Raw genomic sequence first — 22,930 nt, 5'->3', positions numbered from 1 at the left:
CTGGGTGCCTGGTAGGAGAGAGGAGGAGGAGGAAGAGGACGAGGCACAGGCACATCTTCAAAGAGGCAGGAAGCCCTCCAGGGGTCAGCTTAAGGGCAGTACACCAACTGCATTACGTGGCGCTGCTGTGTCTCAACGGTACAGCAAAAGTTCTTTGGTGTGGGCCTTTTTTGAAACCTGTCCATCAGATGCTACCTTTGCTGTTTGCAACATATGTCTCAAGCGTATCTCGCGTGGCCAAAACATCACCCGCTTGGGCACCACATGCTTGTCCAGACATATGTCGACCTGCCATGCAGCTCGTTGGCAGGCATACCAGAAAGACCCACACCAAAGACCGAAGCGGTCCTCCCCTTGCCCTTCTGTGACCTCAAACCCCACTAGACCCCTAGTCCTCTCTGCAGCCTGCACCGAAGGTGTAGAAATAGGTGTGTCACAACGTAGTAGTGGTAGTACATCCGGCCAATCTACTGATATTACCAGACAAATTTCCCTGCCCCAGCTGCTGCAGCGCCGAAAGAAGTACGCTCCCAGCCATCCACATGCCCAGCGGTTGAATGCTAGCTTAGCAAAATTGCTAGCACTTCAACTGCTACCTTTTCAGTTGGTAGATTCTGCCCCCTTCCGTGAGTTTGTGGAATGTGCAGTACCTCAGTGGCAAGTACCCAAACGCCACTTTTTTTCACGGAAGGCGATTCCGGCTCTCTACCGGCATGTGGAAGGCAATGTCCATACCTCGCTGGACAGGGCGGTCAGTGGTAAGGTGCATCTTACCGCTGACTCATGGTCCAGCAGGCATGGACAGGGACGTTACCTGTCTTTTACGGCCCATTGGGTGACTCTGCTGGCAGCTGGGAAGGACGCAGGTCAAGGCACAGTAGTTTTGGAGGTTGTTCCACCACCACGCCTCCAAAACACTACAACTGCTTGTGACACACCTCTCTCCTCCACCCCCTCCTCTTCTTCTTCCTCTGTGGCCTCTTCCTGTGGTGATGTTGGCTCAGAACCAGCCGTGCTCCGTAGGCGTACGACGGGCTACGCAGGAATGCAGGCCAAGAGATGCCATGCGGTCCTAGAGCTGGTGTGCTTGGGAGACAGGAGCCACACTGGGGAAGAGGTTCTTTCAGCTCTGCAGGGGCAGGCTCAGAGGTGGTTGACGCCACGCCAGCTGAAGCCTGGAATGGTGGTCAGCGATAATGGCACCAACCTCCTCTCTGCCCTGCGACGTGGAAAACTCACCCATGTGCCCTGTTTTGCGCATGTTCTCAATTTGGTGGTGCAGCGGTTCTTGGGCAGGTACCCTGGCTTACAGGATGTCCTGAGGCAGGCCAGGAAAGTCTGTGTGCATTTCCGGAGGTCATATAATGCCACTGCTCGGCTGACAGACCTCCAGAGGGAATACAACCTGCCCAAGAACCGCCTAATCTGTGACATGCCCACCAGATGGAACTCTACGTTGGCCATGCTGCAGCGGCTGCACACGCAGCAGAGGGCCATCAATGAGTACCTGTGCCAATATGGCAGCAGAACTGGCTCAGGGGAGCTTGGGTTTTTTTCACCACGCCAGTGGGCCTTGATCAGGGATGCATGCACTGTCCTGTCACCATTTGAGGAGGCCACGAGGATGGTGAGCAGTGACAGTGCATGCATCAGTGAGACTGTCCCGCTTATTCACATGTTGGAGCACACCCTACGTGGAATAATGGACAGGGCCCTTGAGGCAGAACAGAGGGAGGAAGAGGAGGACTTCCTTACCTCTCAAGGCCCCCTTTATCCAGACACTGTTCCTGCTTGCCCACCTGGAACACAGGAAGAGGAGGAGGAGGAGGAGGAAGAGGAGGAGGAGGAGGATTGTATCAGCAGCATGGAGGTGGAGCCTAGCACTCAGCATCAACAGCAGCAGTCTTCAAGGGATCATTTACAGTCCCAAGGAACACGTGGACTTTTACGTGGCTGGGATGAGGTGGCTGAGGATCCTGTCGTCCTCAGTGACCCAGAGGACTGTGCCCCGAATGCCTCTGCAAACCTACGCTGCATGGCCTCCCTGATTCTGCAAAGCCTGCGTAAGGATCCTCGTGTACGTGCTATCAAGGAGAGGGATCATTACTGGCTGGCAACTCTCCTTGATCCACGTTACAAGAGTAAGGTAACGGATCTTATGTTGCCATCGCAGAGGGAGCAGAAGATGAAACTACTGCGGGAGGCCTTGCAGAAGGGTCTGTGCAATGCGTTCCCAGAACCGGGGGGATTACCAAAACCTGGCCCTGGACAACGTCTTGCTGAGGCTTCGGTGAGTCAGAGAAGGAGCGGTGGAGAAGGTGGCCGTCTGACCGATGCGTTCAGACAATTTTTTAGTCCGCAGCCCCAAGGTCTGACCGGTTCCAGCAACCATCGCCAGCGTCTGGTTTACATGGTCCGGGAATACCTAGCGGCAAGATCCGACTTGGACACCTTCCAAGTCGGACCACGGAAAATCCTCTGGCTTACTGGGTCTTGAGGATGGATCACTGGCCAGAGCTTGCACAGTACGCAATTGAGCTACTGGCTTGCCCTGCATCCAGTGTTCTTTCAGAACGTACATTCAGTGCTGCTGGAGGCTTTGTGACCGATCACAGGGTACGCCTCTCCACCGACTCTGTTGATCGACTGAACTTCATCAAAATGAATCAGGCTTGGATCAACACCGGCTACCAAGCACCTGATGCTGATGTTACTGAATAAGAATTTTGTGTTGAAATATCAGATCCCTTTGAGACTGCTGATGCTGAGTGACTGTCCTGTTGTGCTGCTGATGGAATATCCTTCTCCTCCTCACTTTTCATGCTGTTAGCTAGTAAGAAATTTTGTTTTTCTGTGCTCCGCCACCAGTGCCTAAGGCCTAATTTTTCTGCCCCTGTTTAACAGGGGCGCCTAATAACAATTTTTGATGCAATACTTTGCACGTGGCCTAAGGCCTAATTTTTGTGCCCCTGTGTAACAGGGGCGTCTAATAACAATTTTTGATGCAATACTTTGCACGTGGCCTAAGGCCTAATTTTTGTGCCCCTGTGTAACAGGGGCGTCTAATAACAATTTTTGATGCAATACTTTGCACGTGGCCTAAGGCCTAATTTTTGTGCCCCTGTGTAACAGGGGCGTCTAATAACAATTTTTGATGCAATACTTTGCACGTGGCCTAAGGCCTAATTTTTGTGCCCCTGTTTAACAGGGGCGTCTAATAACAATTTTTGATGCAATACTTTGCACGTGGCCTAAGGCCTAATTTTTGTGCCCCTGTGTAACAGGGGCGTCTAATAACAATTTTTGATGCAATACTTTGCACGTGGCCTAAGGCCTAATTTTTGTGCCCCTGTGTAACAGGGGCGTCTAATAACAATTTTTGATGCAATACTTTGCACGTGGCCTAAGGCCTAATTTTTGTGCCCCTGTGTAACAGGGGCGTCTAATAACAATTTTTGATGCAATACTTTGCACGTGGCCTAAGGCCTAATTTTTGTGCCCCTGTGTAACAGGGGCGTCTAATAACAATTTTTGATGCAATACTTTGCACGTGGCCTAAGGCCTAATTTTTGTGCCCCTGTGTAACAGGGGCGTCTAATAACAATTTTTGATGCAATACTTTGCACGTGGCCTAAGGCCTAATTTTTGTGCCCCTGTGTAACAGGGGCGTCTAATAACAATTTTTGATGCAATACTTTGCACGTGGCCTAAGGCCTAATTTTTGTGCCCCTGTGTAACACTTTGATGCAATACTTTGCACGTGGCTCCTTGTTGCGCTCCAATTACAGATATTGGGAGGGGTTGCAGTGTTATGTTGCGCCTACGGACACATTTTTATGCCCCTGTGTAACAAGGGCGCCTAATAACAATTTTTGATGCAATACTTTGCACGTGGCTCTTTGTTGCACTACAATTACAGTATGTTTGAGGGGTGCCCTTTTTTCTACAATTTTGCTTTCCCAAAAAGATAATGCCACCCCCCCACCACCCCTAAAATAATCGAGATATTGTTCCCACACAGCACGTGCGCAACCAGTATTAAATTACTTTGTTCTTATAATAATTTAATGTTGTGCAGGGACATTTCTAAACATGTGCCACTACTAGAGACACACAGCAGGTGTGATATTTGAAGGAATTTTTCATTTTTTTTTTTTCACTTTAAACATCATTAAAATCGCTGCTCCGCAAAAACGTCCGTTTTTTAAATATTTTTTTCGATTGATACATGTTCCCTGGGGCAAGACCCGGGTTCTGAAAGACGTTTACCAACATTAAATTGAATATTGGTCTTTAAAATGATCGTTTTTGAATTCGAACGTTCGAGTCCCATAGACTTCAATGGGGTTCTAAATGTTCGCGCGAACCCGCGGTCTGTTCGAACGTTCTGATGCGAACCGAACCCGGGTATGTTCGGCTCATCCCTACTGACAATACACCAGAGCTGTCTAAAGAAGGTGGAGCCCATAAAAAGACATGGTTGTGGAGAGGACAGAGACTTGATCAGGATACATGTAAACAAGTTAGAGAATAGAACAAAGAAGCTACATAATATTAAACAAACCACAAACTTTCCTACATCCCTACACAGGAGCCAAATTTGTAATTCTCCCTGCTTTTGTTTATGAGGGTATCTCCTTATTCAAGACTTTCATGGTCAAAGCACTTCCAGATTTTACAGTGTTTCATAAGTCATTCCTGTGAAGACTTTGTTCACAGGTCACTGTAGCAGGACACTGCTGCAAATGTGTCAGTAACTGAGTGAAATAAGCACAGAGATTTAATATATCAAGACAACCTACATGTGATCTCATTACACGAAAATGGCACAAGATATCCAACATTCTCACAAAGTCCACCAACAAAAATACACGCTTCAGATTACTTTTTGTGCTGAGCCTCCGGCTTTCCCTCACAGACACTCTGTTTGACGAGCACCAGTTTGCTATTTAATAAATTATTCATGTTTATTAAAACTACTCCTTGTAAAATGGCACGATCAGCAGAGTTTATCCAACAAAATAAACAACATTGTTTCTTATTTATTCTATCTGAAAGTACAAAATTATTAAAGTTACAAAAAATATTGGAAGCACATATTAAAAAGCAGATGAATTAAAATGTAACACTATAGGAAAACCTTGTACAGCGGAATTTAATGAAACTCGTAATGTTTTGAGAAATGTGCATTTTAATAAGTACAGTTACTGCTTAGTGAATGTTTACATAAGTACACTTGGTTAAGTGGTTAAGCGGTTAGCATACCTTGCAGTATGAGGATTTTAAATTCATATCCCACCAAATACACTTTGTGCATGGAGATTGTATTGGTTTCAAAGAGAGAAGTTACAGGGTAAAGAAAAGTATTGGCAGCAGAATTTTTCTAATGTGCAGAGTAGATGGTGGTGGCATTGGTAACGCCCATGCCAAATCTAGGGTTGGGAAAGTTAAAGTGGATGTAAACCCTGACATACAGTATACCCAGTGAAGTGAATAGCCTCAGATGATACATAGAGATTAAACAAATCCTCCTACATAAGTTTTACTTGCATATTTGCAGTCTTCCTCCTTCTACACCATTTCAAAAGCACAGATCGCGTTAAAAAAATGTCTTCATCTGCCAACAGCACATAGGGAAGGGTGGAGAAACTCCAGTGGGCCCCTCTGCCCCAGAGCACCCAACCCCCCCATGTTGAGGGCATGCGGCCTGGTACGGCTCAGGAGGGGGGGGGGCGCTCGCTCGTCCCCACTCCTTTCCTGGCCGGCCGGGTAGCGTGCTTTGGATACGGGTCTGGTATGGATTGTAGGGGGACCCCCTACGTTGGTTTTTCGGCATAGGGGGGGTCTCCTTACAACCCATACCAGACTTAAGGGCCTGGTATGCTCCTGGGGGGGGGGGGACCCATGTTGTTTTTTTATTTAAAATTTGGCGTGGAGTTTTCCCTCTCAGGAATGCATACCAAATGCCGCAGCTAGAATTGGCGGGAATCCAAGTTGGATCTCCCGTCGCTTCTATGACGGCTTTGTCTCCATCGCGGCAAGCCAGCTCGGCGCTGGCTCCCGCGATGGGGCTCGTAGGTGGTCAATCTCGCCGAGAAAGGGAGCGAGATTGACACAATATGGCGGTCACCTACTGTACACTGTGTCAGAGCTGATTGGAAGAAAGGGAGCCCCCCCCTCCACGTAGGCAGGAGAATGAAGGAACATGCAGAGCTGTAGTCTGAATAGACAAACTCAGTGCTTATCTCCCTCTAAGCTCCTTCCCCGACATAAATTTGTAGCTCATGTTATCTCATCTGACGGAAAACTTCTCATACTGATAACAGAGGAACAGAGCACCAAAGAGAAATGACACTTAAAGCTTTGGAGAGAGATAAGTAAACACTACAGATATATGTGCTTAGTTCAAACTTCATGAATGAGGTTTACAAACACTATTATGCTGCGTACACACGGTTGGATTTTCTGACAACAAATGTTCACTTGTGAGCTTGTTGTCAGAAAATCCGACCGTGTGTATGCTCCATCAAGCATTTTCTGTCAGAATGCTACGCATGCTCAGAATCAACATGACGCATGCTTGGAATCATCGTAGTGTTGTAAGGGACCGCGTTCTTGACGTTCGGAATTTCCGACAACATTTGTGTGACCAAGTGTATGCAAGACAAGTTTGCGCGAACAATCCGTCTGATCCATGATTTTGATGTCGGAATGTCCAACCGTGTGTACGCGGCATAAGGGTGCCATGTCTACATACACACCAATCAGTCAGGTTTTTGTGCACATTATAAAGCTGTTTTTAACCGCTTGCCGACCAGCCGCTGTAAAGCAGGTCGGCTCGGATGCGCGAGATCACGTAATATTACGTCATCTCGCAAAACAGCCAATAGGGGCGCGTGCGTGCCCCCCGCTAGCCCCTGGTCCCGATGCGTGTGCCTGGTGGGCGCGATCACCGCCGGGCACCCGCGATCGCTCGGTCCTGTCAGGGGGAGAAATACCTGATCGTCTGTTCATACAATGTCATTTCCCCAAGTCAGTCCCACCCCCCCTTCAGTTAGAACACACCTAGGGAACATAATTAACCCCTTCCTCGCCCCCTAGTGTTAACCCCTTCCCTGCCAGTGGCATTTTTATAGTAATCAATGCATTTTTATAGCACTGATCGCTATAAAAATGCCAATGGTCCCAAAAATGTGTCAAAAGTGTCCGATGTGTCCGCCATTAGGTCGCAGTAATGATAAAAAATCGCTGATCGCCGCCATTACTAGCAAAAAAAAAATATTAATAAAAATGCCATAAAACTATGCCCTATTTTGTAGACGCTATAACCAATCAATAAACGCTTATTGGGATTTTTTTTTACGAAAAATATGTAGAAGAATACGTATCGGCCTAAAATATTCATTTTTTTCAAAATTGTCGCTCTATTTTTGTTTATAGCGCAAAAAATAAAAACTGCAGAGGTGATCAAATACCACCAAAAGAAAACTCTATTTGTGGGGGGAAAAAAGGACGCCAATTTTGTTTGGGAGCCACGTCGCACGACCGCGCAATTGTCAGATAAAGCGACGCAGTGCCGAATCGCAAAAAGTGGCCTGGTCATTGACCAGCAATATGGTCCGGGGCTGAAAGGGTAATTATAAAGTTTTTATGATTTCATACTACTGGTGTTCCGTAGGTTATAGAGTTGGAATAGGTGTCTTAAGCTGTACCTTTGATTTGTAGACCTTTGCAGTCCTGTACTGGCTTTGGGGTTGCTTCACAAGATAATTGCTTGCAACCTCTTATAGGTGTTGATTTACTAAAGACAGACAGGCTGTGCACTTTGCAAAGGAAGTTGTACTTTGCAAGAAAATTTGCCCTAGCACTTAGTGAATGAGGTGAAGCTCTGTTGGCTTCCATCATCCAATTGTGTGCAAGCAAAATTGCAGATTTCTATTGTTATTTTCTTTCCTGTGATTGGGTATTCTTTGCAAACTAAAAAAATTATCACATTTACTAGCTATTGGACATATTTCTTTGCAAGTGCAACTTCCCTTGCAAAGTGAACAGACTATTTGCCTTTAGTAAATCAATCCTCAAAGTATCTCAGTTGACCTCTTTTCTGTCTTTTATAATTCATTGTTTAGAATGTGGTGAGTTTGAGAATTATTTGCTCAGGAGTTCTCCTACCCTTTCTCAACAGCTCTCTTTATTGTCTTTAGTTTTGGATTATTTGCAATACGTGTATGCTTTTTACATAGATTGAAGCTGGACACAGACACTAGGGAGTGATTGGCATGTAGGAAATAATCTGACTGCTTTAAGGCATTTATGTAGACAAGAAGGTCAACTGGCCTACCGTTGATGTTTAGCCTATAGAAAGCCATGGGAGGTGCACTGCATACATTTCGGGACCCAGCTCAACATGGGAGGAAAAGAACAGTACGAGCCCATTCACACAGGGGCAACACGACTTCTAGCACAACTTTGGGAGGCAACTTGGACAAGACTTGAGTATGAATCATCAGGCAACTTACAAAGCAACTTCAAGTTGCCTCCAGGTCAGTACAAGGCAACTTCAATTCGCCTCCAGGACAGGAGGCTTTCCAGTGGCCAATCAAACAACAAATGTATGTTCTCTTCCATTATTGTTGCTTCAGTTAAGACAGTGATCCGACTTCTGAGGCGACTTCCATTGAAATCAATGGGTACAAGTTGCCTACAAGTCGGATTGAAGTAGTACAGGAACCTTTTCTGAAGTCGGAGTGACTTCAGTAGTGTACATTAAGACGGCTCCATTCACTTCCATTCATTTTTTCGACCGCGCGACTTGGGGCAACTTGGGGCGACTTGAAGTCGGATCCCAGGTCGCCCCAGTGTGAACCAGCTCTAAAGCAGCACGTTTTCTTACCTGTCGATTCACTGTTCCATCCAAAGAAGAGCCCTGGCCCACAGTGTAAGCAAATTGCTTATTGATTTTACATCAGGCTGGATTTGGAGATTGTCATCTCCTGCCTGTGGGCAACTGTTTTGCCCCTAGTTTATATCTATCCATTACACCTGCTGCATTTATTTATACAAAAATTAAAAGATAAAAGATTTGATTATTACACGTGAACAAAGGATAAAAAACAATCCAAATATACTTGAGATTCCAAAGGTGAAAAATGTTTTATTTATAAGAATTATTAATAAATTCTGCACAGTCCAAAATATTTTCCTAAATCTTGCTGAAGAAAGCTCCAATGCAGTGCCGCACCGATTAGGACGGTGGCATTCCTGGCAAATGCCGTTAATTTGACATGAGATTTGACATGTCAAATTGCATGTCAAAACGCACCAGTGTGAACCAGGGCTCGACCTGAGAAAAAGAGCAAGACTTGATGGCATTCAGGTGGATTATCATTTGTCAACACACACACACATATGTTAAAATCAAATCTTTTATTGAGACTTAAAGTGATTGTAATTGATATCCTTGTAAAACAACCCATTCAGTTTAAAATAGAAATGAAAGGCAAAAGATTTGTGCATAGCTATAAAAATCATTATAAGTGCATTTTTTCCCTTTTTTTTAAGTGATCACACTCCCTCTGTTCTCAGCTGCATAACAGTTGGGGGAGGAGAGGCAACAGTACACTGACTTTCCCAGTGAAAGGCTGTGCAGAAGGGGGAGGGGGTATAGGACAGGACTGATCATTGGAGAAGAGCACACTGAGTTCCAGGCACAGCTAGAGAACTGGCTACACTGTACTCCCATGCCTAGTGTGATCAGTTTTTAAAAGGAAAGCAGAGGGACTGGCAGGAACCCCAGAGATTTCATAAAAAGAAAGCAATACAAAGAGAACAGGATACTTCTTAACCACTTAAGGACCGCCTCCTGCACATTTACGTCGGCAGAATGGCACGGCTGGGCACATGCACGTACAGGTACGTCCTGTGCTAGTAACCAGCCATGGGGCGCACTCCCGCGACCCGGGCCGGAAGCTCCAGGACCGTGGGACCCGCGGACCCGATCGCCGTTGGAGTCCCGCGATTGGTCCCCGGAGCTGAAGAACGGGGAGAGCTGTATGTAAACACAGCTTCCCCGTTCTTCACTGTGGCGGCGGCATCGATTGTGTGATCCCTTTTATAGGGATTCACAATCGATGACGTCACACCTACAGCCACACCCCCCTACAGTTGTAAACACACATGAGGTCACACATAACCCCTTCAGCGCCTGTGGTTAACTCCCAAACTGCAACTGTCATTTTCACAGTAAACAATGCATTTTAAATGCATTTTTTGCTGTGAAAATGACAATGGTCCCAAAAATGTGTCAAAATTGTCCGAAGTGTCCGCCATAATGTCACAGTCATGAAAAAAATCGCTGATCGCCGCCACAAGTAGTAAAAAAATTATAATTTATAAAAATGCAATAAAACTATCCCCTATTTTGTAAACGCTATAAATTTTGTGCAAACCAACCGATAATTGCTTATTGCAATTTTTTTTTACTAAAAATAGGTAGAATAATACGTATCGGCCTAAACTGAGGAAAAAAAATTTTTTATATATTTTTGGGGGATATTTATTATAGCAAAAAGTAAAAAATATAGATTTTTTTTCAAAATTGTCGCTCTAGTTTTGTTTATAGCGCAAAAAATAAAAAACGCAGAGGTGATCAAATACCACCAAAAGAAAGCTCTATTTGTGGGGAAAAAAAGGACGCCAATTTTGTTTGGGAGCCACGTCGCACGACCGCGCAATTGTCTGTTAAAGCGACGCAGTACCGAATCGCAAAACCTGGCCGGGTCCTTTAGCTGCATTTTGGTCCGGGTCTTAAGTGGTTAACATACAAGTACATGGTACAGTAGGCACATATCAGGAATATGAAATGCTGGGGTAACAAATACTTTAACCACTAAATAAACAGTGGCTAATATTAAAAAAGCAACAATAGCCTCACTATCATTAAAAACAGCATACAAAATAACTTACTGTTATAGCCAATTGTTTTTAATTATGGCAAGCCCATTCGTGTATTTTTAATATTACCACTGTTTGTTTGTTGGTTAAGTCTTAATAAAAGATTGGATTATAATAAGATTGGATTTTAACATATGTGTGTGTGTATTGAATTTTATTGATACCTGTAATCCACTCTGTTTCTCAGTTCCGATGATGTATAAACTATTTCTTATTATGACTGTAGTAGTAATTTCTATCATTTGATTTATTATATACAAATACATGGTGGCAATTAGCATACTCCTCTTTGGTTATCTTTACTTATAGATTCATAAAATATACCTGGAAAATCGAAATTTCCAGTGGTAGATGTTTACTTCTGGGTGTTTTTTTTTTACTTAAATAACTCTAAATGTTTTAGTTGCAATGATGCAGTCATAATAACTTTACTTTGGCTTTAGTGGTAGAAAAATAATATTTAAAAAGCAAGAAAATTAGAATCATGTCTTTCTGGTCAATTGTTGCTTGATCATCTTCAGCTTTGTACCAAAGTTAGATTTATCCAGTTGCCATGGTCACTTAAATTCTCTCTTGAAATATCTGTACTGTGACTTGCTACTAATTTGTAGATTATGGTAAAATATAAGCAAAAACATTTTTATAACAAATATTGCAAATGCCTCTTAATGCACGGTGGATTGAAATACATTCTGAAGCACTATAGCTTTGACATTTTCTGAAAATGTATATATTTTTAGCATGTGTTGCTTAACTGTAAGGATCCATTGAAGAGAATAATCAGCAAGGATTGATTCTGCACTGAACCTAGCTTGATAGTGGGTAAAATAAATAGTTTTAGGAGCACTGATTATTTTGGCCCTTTCTTTGTACTGGGCAATCCGCACACAAGTGGAATAGTTGCCAAACACTCATTTTTGGTGATGAATGCAATCTCTTATATTGCAAGCAACATCTGAGGCCTCATACACACGACCAAGTTTCTTGGCAAAAAACAGCAAGAAACTGGGAGATTTTTTTTGCCGAGAAAACCGGTCGTGTGTACATTTTCGTTGAGGAAACTGTGGAGAAACTCGACGAGCCAAAAAGAAAGCAAGTTCTCTATTTCCTTGACGGGAATGGAGAAAATTGGCTTGTCGAGTTCCTCGACGGCTTCACAAGGAACTCAACGAGCAAAACGATGTGTTTCGCCCGTCGAGTTTCTCGGTCGTGTGTACGAGGCCTCATTTGTATAATTGACGTGCTGTTTAGCAACACCCACCTTCCTTCCTGTAATGAAATCAAAATACTAATAAATGCATCTACACAATCACTGTAGTGCAAAAGAACAATAACAATTATTCAAAAGTGTCCATAATAAAATAAAAAATAATGTCCATCATAAATAAATTCAAATATCCAAAAAAGAATCAATTGTGAGCTGGACAGTATTTTTGATTTTTATTATGGCCACTTTTGAATCATTTTTATTGTTCTTTTGCGCTACTGTGATTGTGTAGATTGACACTACATTGTTTTTCACTATTTTATTATTTGCATTTTAAAGCGGAGGATCACCGGAATTTTTTATTTTTTTTTAAAGCCAGCAGCTACAAGTACTGCAGCTGCTGACTTTTAAAAAATGGACACTTACCTGTCCAGGTCGCCTGCGACATCTGCAGCCGAAGCTGAGCTACTGCTCGGCTTCCCCCGCCGCCATCCTCGGTGAGGGAATTGGGAAGTGAAGCGCTGTAGCTTCACTGCCTGGTTCCCTACTGCGCATGCACGAGACGCGCTGCAATGTCCTTACTGGTCCCCGCTGTGTTCTGGGGGCCGTGTGTTTCCCAGAACACAACCGGGGAGGTGACGCAAAGCGGCGGGACTCCCACGGGAGTCTATACCCAGAAGTGGTGCAAATACCTGTAATATACAGGTATTTGCACCCCCTCCCAAATGTGACACCGGAGGGGGGGAGGATTCCGAAAAGCAGAGGTTCACTTTTGGGTATATTTATATTTATATTTATATTTATATTTATATTTAGTTCAATAGCGCAGTGCTTATGAGAATGAGAGTCATGTACTTGTGAACACGTACCTGAATTGGTCAAAGCATATGATCATCACTGAGTCTCAGCATTACTGAGCTCTCAGCTCAGCCAGTACACCTGTCACATCAACAGGCATATCAGTCAAGGGGTTTTGCTGTGGGATGGATAGAGCTTGATGGGGAATTCTAAGAGACTAGTTCTGCCTCCCTAGTCCCTTGTGATTAACATGGGATTCCATAAATGCCTACTTTCCAAATTCAGCCCTGCGTCGTTGGTTGCTAAGGCACTGGCAGCCTGTGTCCTAGCAACTAATGAAACACATTTGTACAGTACCAAGTATTAGAATTACTGCCACCACTCACTCCCCTGGTCATTCTGCCCTGTCTTTATGCCATCATAGAGTTGGTATTAATTAACAGTGTGTTTTCTACGGACATTCCTGCAAATGAGTGCTCAAACTTGTCCTCCCTCAGTTCAGGGATCTGTTGCAAGGTTGTCAAGCTGGTCTATTCATTCAACTGCTCTCTTTTTGATTGGTGGCTTTTGCCAGATAAAATGTGATGCAACAGCATGTATAGTTAGGTTGTGTTTCTGTCTAGTGAAGACCTGCGGTTTAAAGGTTGTTTGTTTTAATTTCCTTGCCAAAAAAGATGCTGTATAGTCAGATTTCAGATTCCCTCACTGTTGCCTGTGCTCCCACTACCCCTTTTTTAAAAGCAGTTGTATATTAAAAAAATTAAAAAAAAATTGTGCCACCTGTAAAGGAAAAAGCATTATGAGCTAGTATGCACCGCGGGAGACTTCTTTCCGGCAAGGTCCGGCGTAAGCCTGGGCCCTAAGCCGAGAATCCCCTGTGTGAATGCTCCGCTGCATTCAGCGACTCATTGCAAGGGGAATATCTCCTAAACCTTAATGGTTTAGGAGATTTTTTTTACCTACAGGTAAGCCTTATTATAGGCTTACCAGTAGGTTAAAGTAAAAAAAAAGACTATACAACCACTTTAAGGGTTTAAGAGAAAGGGCTTATTTTATTCCTATTAAGAAGAATCAGCTTAAGAGTGCAGAAGTCAAAACATATAGGCATAACATATATAAGAAGCAAGAAACTGAAAATACATAGCCAAGAATCATACATAGGATCAGGATCCATGGACCCTAGAAACCCAAAAAGGTAGTGCTCCTATCTCGCCTATCCGATCATCCCAGTTTCCATGATATATTTTTTTAGGGGGGGGGGGGGGTAAATGTTTAACCCCAAAACAAACAGAGAAAAATTGGTAAGGAAGAGAACAGGAAAATAAAAAAGGGGGGGGCAAGACGGGGAAAGGAGGTTAAAGAGTCCCTTCCATGTCCCTGGGCCACGCTACCATTCTCTGGGGTTTTCTAGGACTAACAGGGCCCATTTTCCACTGCTGAGGAGCAAGAGGTGTTTAAACTTATAGAAAAAGCACGGAGTCCAGATTTTCCAATATTTCTCTTCCTATTCTTTAGGAATCATAGTGAGATTCTCCATTTGCTGGATCTCTGTCAAATAGGTTCGCCCCCTAAGCAGGCTTTCTAAAAAGAGTAGGGCTCCCACACTGAGCTGTCCACAGACAACGAGCACAAGTAATCGCATAACTGAAACCGAGAAAGGGCTTCTGTGATTTCCATTGTCATGGATGAGTGACTGTTTTCTGAACTACTGAAGTGGATGCTCAATTTTGTGTGCCATTAAGAAAGAACATTTCATTACAAGGTTAATTACAGCTGGATTCCTTTCGCTTAAATTGCACCAAAAAGATCACCTGACTGAGGTAATGTGTGCAAATATAATGGGAAAATGTTATATTGGCTAAGGAATGAATGAATGAATGAGAAACTTATATAGCGCGACACATGCGAACTTAATCGCCTCTGGGCGCTTGTTGTTCCTGTCTCTCTTGATCTTTCTCCTGAAGGCTAAGTGTTTCTCCTCCAACCGAATGCTGTTTGGTAAAGCGTTCCATAGTCTGGGACCTTGGACCGCGAATCTTCTATCTCCTTTGGACTTGTAGTTGGCTTTCGGTATCTGAAGAAGATATTGATTGGTGGATCGCAGAACGTGATTGGGATTATGAGCTTTTATTTTTTCGCATAGATAATGAGGAGCATTCCCATGGATACATCTATGGGTTAGACAGAGTGCTTTAAAAGCAATTCTGCCTTTTACTGGCAACCAATGAAGGGTTCTCAGTGAAGGTGAGATTGATTTCCAGGGCTTTTTCCCAGTGACAAGTCTGGCGGCCGTATTTTGAACGACTTGCAGACGAGCGATTTGGTACTTTGGGAGTCCGAGGTAAAGGGCATTCGCATAGTCCAGTCTGGAGTTCACAATTGATCCCACTACGACCGCTATATCTTCTTTGGGAATAAAAGGAATAAGTCTGCGTAGTAGGCGCAGCAGATGGTGAGATCCGCTGACTACCGACCCTATTTGTGCGTCCATTGTCATGTAGGAGTCGAAGATGACCCCGAGACTTTTGACTTTGGTGCTAGGGGAGATGATTTTGCCCAGAATGTTGCATGTTGATTCCTCCGTTTGGCGTGAAACAGGAGAAGTTCTGTTTTTGCTCCGTTGAGTTTAAGGTAACTCATTGTCATCCAGTTCTCTATCAAAGAGAGGCATGTCTCTAGATTGAGGTGGTGATCCTTTCTATTGCAAATGCGGAAATATAGTTGCGTGTCATCTGCATATGAGTGATAAAGCAGTTTTTGGCTGCTGATGATTTCAAAGAGAGGACGAAGATAGATGTTGAATAACACCGGCGACAGAGGCGATCCTTGAGGGACTCCGCACGGTACTATGCGTTTCTCAGAAGTGAAGGGTCCTAACTTCACTGTTTGAGATCGGTTTTCCAAAAAAGAGGAGACATCAAAGGTATGCATTTCTTTAACTCTAGGAAGAAACAGTGAAGCAAAGGGAGCATTTGGTGAAGAATCAGATTTGTTGACCTTCTGGGAAGAGAATTAAGAGTTTTGGCTCCCTCCCCCGGGAGCCTATGAAGGAAGATGGATGGTGGTGTCTCTTGTCTGAGAGGCACACATTAAAGGCTACAAGACCCATGTCCTTGTGATGTTATGTCCATAATGAACTTGAGTTGTACTAGTGGATGGGTGGTTAGCCATTAGGCCTAGGGAGAGTCCTGTCCATTAATGGTGGAGAAAGGCATTCGGAAAAGGTCATAACCATTTATTAAAGTAGAAGAATGGCCAAAGCTATTTTGGCTATACTTCTCCTATGGATCACAGGACTGCAGTTCGTTCTGCAGACAGTCCTATGATCGGTTTTTAGCAGACAGCAGGCTAAAGCCCGCTATCGCCTGAGGTCACTCAGCTGGTCCAGGTTTAGGAAAGATCCTGACCATAAGGTCAAGATCCACCCAGATACCTGGACCAGCAGTCTCTCAGCATGGCTCTGAGAGCCTGAGCCAGCCTCTCCATCCCCCTCCACAGTCCAGGGCTCCAGTGAGCACTGGAGGGGCAGAGAACTGGTGACTGACAGTCACTGCTCTCTGTTCAGAACATAGGGGGAGAACTGAGCAATCAGCAGTACTTGATTGCTCAGTTCTTGGGATAGAGCCCCGAGACAACTACAGATGTGATCGGTGCTGCAGCCATCTAGGTGAGTATGATTTGTTGGGGGGGGGGGGGATTTGCATTCTTCTCTTTTAACAAAGTATAAAATCCTACAGGTATTCTGTAGGATTTTTATACTTTATTATACTGTACCTGTAGGGGTTTATACTTTGTTAATAAAAGGTTATTTGAAGGGACATGGCTTGCAATGGTCTTTGGTTTATTTTGATATTTGTTAGAAAAAATAGCTGCGCTGCGATAAAAGAAAACTAAAAGTGGTATACACCAATCGTGATAACTACAATCACTCTATAAGCTATAAACTATAAGAAAAGAGCTTTTAAAAAATACAAAAATGAAGGAACACTAGTGTTGTTTAAATGTTACAAAGAATATAACAGGATATGTAAAAAGGAAATCAAGGATGCAAAAATTCAAAACGAACGACGGATTGCAAAAGATAGTAGTACAAACCCCAAGAAATTCTTCAAATATATTAATAGTAAAAAGGTGAAGTCTGAGCATGTAGGCCCTTTACAAAATAATCTAGAGTGGGTGACTGGGGACAAAGAGAAAGCTAATTTATTAAATACTTTCTTCAGCTCTGTGTATACAAAGGAGCATGGGGGAGCTCATGTCCATAATGGGGGTGGTAGTGACAAAGCCCCAAATGATACACAATGGCTCAAAAGTGATATGGTCCAGAAATATTTAGACAGAATAAAGGTGGATAAAGCACCTGGGCCTGATGGCATCCACCCACGGATCCTAAAATAATTGAGCTCTGTCATTTCAAAGCCACTGTATCTAATATTTAGGGACTCATTAATGACAGGAATAGTACCACTGGATAGGCGCAGGGCCAATGTGGTGCCCATATTTAAAAAGGGAACAAAGTCTTTACCAAGTAACTTTAGACCTGTTAGTTTAACTTCTATAGCTGGGAAGATACTGGAGAGATTAATAAAAGACCACATAGACAAGTCCTTGCTGGAAAAAAAGCTATTTAAGCAACAGACAGCATGGATTCATGAAAGACAGAAGTTGTCAAACAAACCTGATTTCTTTTTATGAAGAGGTAAGTAAAACCTTGGACAGAGGCGTGGCAGGGGACATGGCATACCTGGATTTTGAAAAAGCGTTCAATACAGTTCCCCACATACGGCTCATGTGTAAGGTAAAGTCTACAGGATTGGAAATATCAGTTTGTAAATGGATAGAAAACTGGCTAAAAGACAGAATTCAGAGAGTCGTGGTTAATGTTTCTTACTCTGAATGGTCTAAGGTTATCAGTAGTGTACCCCAAGGTTCAGTGTTGGGACCCTTACTTTTTAATATCTTTATAAATGATATTGGGTCTGAGATCAAAAGTAACATTTCTGTCTTTGCAGATGATACCAAGCTATGCAGTGGAATAACATCCTTCCAGGATGTCGCCAATTTACAAGCCAACCTCAATGCTCTGTCTAATTGGGCGACTAAGTGGCAGATGAGGTTCAATGTTGATAAATGTAAAGTTATGCACTTGGGGGATAAGAATTTGCATGCATCATACATACTAGGGGAGTACAACTGGAGGGATCCATAGTGGAGGAGGATCTTGGTTTTGGTAGATCATAAGCTCAATAATGGCATACAAAGCCAAGCTGCGGTTTCCAAAGCGAGCAAAGTCCTTTCTTGTATTAAGAGAGGTATGGACTCCAGAGAGGGAGATATCATTTTGCCCCTGTACAAATCATTAGTAAGACCTCATCTGGAATATGCAGTTCAGTTTTGGGCTCCAGTTCTCAAGAAGGATATCGGGGAACTGGAGAAAGTGCAGAGAAGAGCAACCAAACTGATAAGAGGCATGGAGGAGCTCAGCTATGAGAAAAGATTAGAGGAACTGAATTTATTCACTCTTGAGAAGAGGAGATTAAGGGGGGATATGATCAACATGTACAAATATGTAAGCGGTCCATATAGTGAACTTGGTGTTAAGTTATTCACTTTACGGTCAACACTGAGGACAAGGGGGCACTCTTTACGTCTAGAGGAAAAGAGATTTCACCTCCAAATATGGAAACGTTTCTTCACAGTAAGAGCTGTGAAAATGTGGAATAGACCCCCTGCAGAGGTGGTTCTGCTTTAAGAAAGGCATGGATACTTTCCTAAATATACATAATATAACTGGGTACTGACATTTATAGGTAAAGTTAATCCAGGGAATATCCGATTGCCTCACGGGGGATCAGGAAGGAATTTTTTCCCCTGCTGTAGCAAATTGGATCATGCTTTGCTGTTTTTTTTGCCTTCCTCTGGATAAACTGCAGGTATAGAATTGGGTATATGTGTTTGTAAGATACTATTATTATTTTATTTCTTATGGTTGAACTTGATGGACTTGTGTCATTTTTCAACCGGACTAACTATGTAACTATATGCTAAATAAATAGAAATATTTAGTGAGTTCAACACTAAATGTGATATTTAAAGTCACCTACACCCCACTCACCACAAAGTAGGCGGAGTGTGTGAGATTGAGTGACTGAACCATAAGTTCAACAGGACAGCTGATCTGTCCATTAAAACTTATTTAAACGCACTAACCCATAAAATGGGACTACCTAATCAATAAATAATAGCCGTGCAAATACTGAGAATCAAATGAACTTGAAAACTCAAAAGTAAAATATGTGTACAGTCCAAAAGATCTGATGATTCGGGTGTTAATTTCAATGGAAAAGTCCTCTCCAAACGTGATGTTTGTGATTTCAAACACCCAAAGAAAAAGTGATGGTCTCAGATTGAGAGAAGATTCCTCCACCAATGAATAAACTGCCGCTTACCAGATTTCCTGATCTCGTTTGAAGGAGATCAGAATCGCTTGTGGCTTACACCCCAGCCAAAGTCTCTATGACTCCCAACAGAGTCCCTCCACTTCCTAGTTAAGTAAATCTCAGTAGAATTCATAGTTCAGCAGCCCAGCAGTTCCATATAGTAGAGCAAAGAAGAAAGGCTCACATAGCATAATCAAGCTATAAGCACTAAAACCATAGTGCTTATAGCTATAAGCATTAAAACCATAAAAACAATAATCCCCTCACATTTGTGTAGATATAAAATAGCGTGTCAATATTAGTAAAGCTGGCCGGCTCCCACAGCCCGTACGTTCTGGGACCTTGCGTTGTTTGGTTGAGGTATCGTCAGCACGCCGCTCCTCCCTATGTAGTTTCGTCACAACTGACGTCATCCAGGGGCATGAGCGGCGCGCTGACACACCGCTATTTAAATTCTACTACACAGGGAACGCCCAGGTCAGAGATCCAGGAGTCCCCAGCACCATCACCACAATTTAGAAATAGGGCGGATATGCCAATAGTGTTAAGTTACTGCGGACATACAACATTAAAATTGGCCGCAAAACAAATTAGAAATAAAAACTTGGAAAGAGAATCCGTATTATTGGACAGAAAAAGAGGATTCTTTTTGATATTTTGATATTTATTTTCATATACATAGTGTATTAAATGATAACTGTCGGTATTAATCCATCCATAGTGGTTTCTTTCTGATTTTGGTTGGATTATTACAAATACCTAGGTTTAATACACAAAGGACAGCGGCACAAAAGAAAGAAAACGTATGACTTTATATTTGCACTATATTTGTGTGGCTCAGAGACCAGCTTCAAGAATAACTGACTAGTCTCGGAAATGTCTCAGCACATAAAAGGTCATTCGGAAAACACGACAAATGTTTCTGTAGAAGCTAATAAAGAAAACAAAAGCTGCTCAGCTACGGAATTCATAGTTTGTAGAAAATGATGATCACTTTCGGGAAAAGGAAATGTGTAAAGACAGCAGTCAGACGGTAAGCATTGCCCATGGAAGCACTTCATTCTACTGAACTGATCAATTATGCAAGAAAATGCTCATAACAATCAGCAGAAAGAGGCATCTGACAGGGTAGACACAGCTTAGGAGTGAAGTGTGAGCAGTTTAGTGCGATCACAAAGATTACAAATAAAAATACCAACATGTATTATTTATTAGTTCATTTTGAAAAGTGATATCAAGGAAACAGTTTCAGGGGTCAAATAACATTATCAAGTAGTTATAAAACACATTAAAGTAAACCTGTAGAGAATATGGGGTGTACCTCTGACCTCTCCATAAAATAAAAGTTATTTGGCTGGCTCATTTGGCTGGCTGTTGTTCAAATAGCTTTAAAGTATGTTTAAAGTGAAAACTTTTTTTTAATCTTGATAAAGTAGGCAATAGTTTATAAAGTTTTTTGTTTTTTTTTGCTATCTGTGTCCCATTGTGGAGATTCTTATCACTTCTTGTTCTATAGACTCAACTGCACATGAAAAGAAATCTCTTCAGCTAGAAAATCCTCTCTAGTCCTGATTGATAGATTTGCCAGTCGGTTTCTGGTGGATTTTCCTTTGTTTTCAGTTGTGGTGGCACTAGGACAATTATAGAGTGAAATTGCCTAATGGGGTATAGACGGCAAAGAAAACCTAAGAAAGAATTATGATAGCCAGCACATTTGCTGACTGTCATATACAATATTTATCTACTTTAAATCTTCAGTAATGTGAAAAAGTTATAGACAGATGTGAAGAAACTATGTAAAGTGAGAATGCTTTAAAAATATATATTTAAATTGTTTATTTTTATCATTTTCCAAAATGAAAAGTGGGGGAACAGAATAAATATCTAAGTCAAATCAATATTTGTGGGACCACCCTTTGGCTTCAAACCAGCATCAATTCTGAGGCCCCGTACACACGACCAGTTTCCTCGGCAGAATTCAGCTTCCGACCGAGTTTCTGGCTGAATTCTGCCGAGAAACCTGGCCGTGTGTACACTTTCGGCCGAGGAAGCCGACGAGGACCTCGGCGAGGAAATAGAGAACATGTTCTCTATTTCCTCGTTGTTCTATGGGAGCTCTCGCCCCGCCGAGCTCCTCGGCGGCTTCAGTGCTGAACTGGCCGAGGAACTCGATGTGTTTGGCACGTCGAGTTCCTCGGCCGTGTGTACGAGGCCTTACACTTGCATACATTGTACACTTGTAGTCAGGGATATTGTAGGATTAGAGTCAGATGTATGATTTACCATTTATACCAAGCAGGTGATAATGATCATCAATTTCATATGTAGGTTGAAACACAGTCAATTAATTGAAACTGGAAACAACTGTGTAATAGGCTTAAAACTGAGTGAGGAGCAGCCAAATTCTGCTACTAAGGTTAGGTTGTGGAAGACAGTTTTATGTCACAGGTCACACACCATGGCAAAGATTTCAAAGAAGACTGGGGTTTCAAGATGTGTCATTTAAGCTCTTTTTAAGAAGCACAAAGAAATGGGCAATGTCAGCACAGAACTGGCAGAAACCAGTGTGACCCAAGAACACCTCACTACTGTCCGGAGAAGTCTGGCCAGAAGTGGTAGAAGAATTGTGGCCAAAAAGCCATAACTCTGACATGGAAACAAGGCTAAGCAACTCAAACATGCACAAAAACATAGGAACTCGGGTGCAGAAAAATGGCTGCAGGTACTCCGGAGAGGGGTACAATAACGAGCGTCTGCAGGCAACAGTGAAGCATGGTGAAGGTTCCTTTCAAATTTGGGGCTGCATTTCTGAAAACGTAGCTGGAAATTTGGTCAGGATCAATGATGTCCTTAATGCTGAAAAATACAGGCATATACTTATCCATCATGCCATACCATCAGGGAGGTGTGTGATTGGCCCCAAATTAATTTTGCAGCAAAAAAATGATCCCAAACATACAGCCAAACATACAGCCAATGTCATTGAGACCTCACTTCAGTGTAAAGAAGAACAAAGAGTCCTGGATGTTAAAGTTTTGTCCCCACATAGTCTTGATCTCAACAACCTAATCGAATCTGTATGGGATTACATAAAGAGACAGAAGATCTGTGGTTAGTTCTCCAAGATGTTTGAAAGCCTACCTGCCGAGTTCCTTCAAAAACTGTATGCAAGAGTACCTAGAAGAATTGATGCTGGTTTGAAGGCAACATAGGAACTCAGGTGCAGAAAAATTAGCTGCAGGTACTCTGGAGAGGGGTACAATAACAAGTGTCTTCAGGCAACAGTGAAGCATGGTGAAGGTTCCTTTCAAATTTGGGGCTGCATTTCTGAAAACGTAGTTGTAAATTTGGTCAGGATCAATGATGTCCTTAATGCTGAAAAATACAGGCAGATACTTATCCATCATGCCATACCATCAGGGAGGTGTGTGATTGGCCCCAAATTAATTTTACAGCAAAAAAATGATCCCAAACATACAGCCAATGTCAATGAGACCTCACTTCAGTGTAAAGAAGAACAAAGAGTCCTGGA

The sequence above is a fragment of the Rana temporaria genome, chromosome 2 (assembly GCF_905171775.1).
Source record: "Rana temporaria chromosome 2, aRanTem1.1, whole genome shotgun sequence".
Lineage (NCBI taxonomy): Eukaryota > Metazoa > Chordata > Amphibia > Anura > Ranidae > Rana > Rana temporaria.
The sequence above is the reverse complement of the archived record's forward strand: the minus strand, read 5'-3'. Positions refer to the sequence as shown.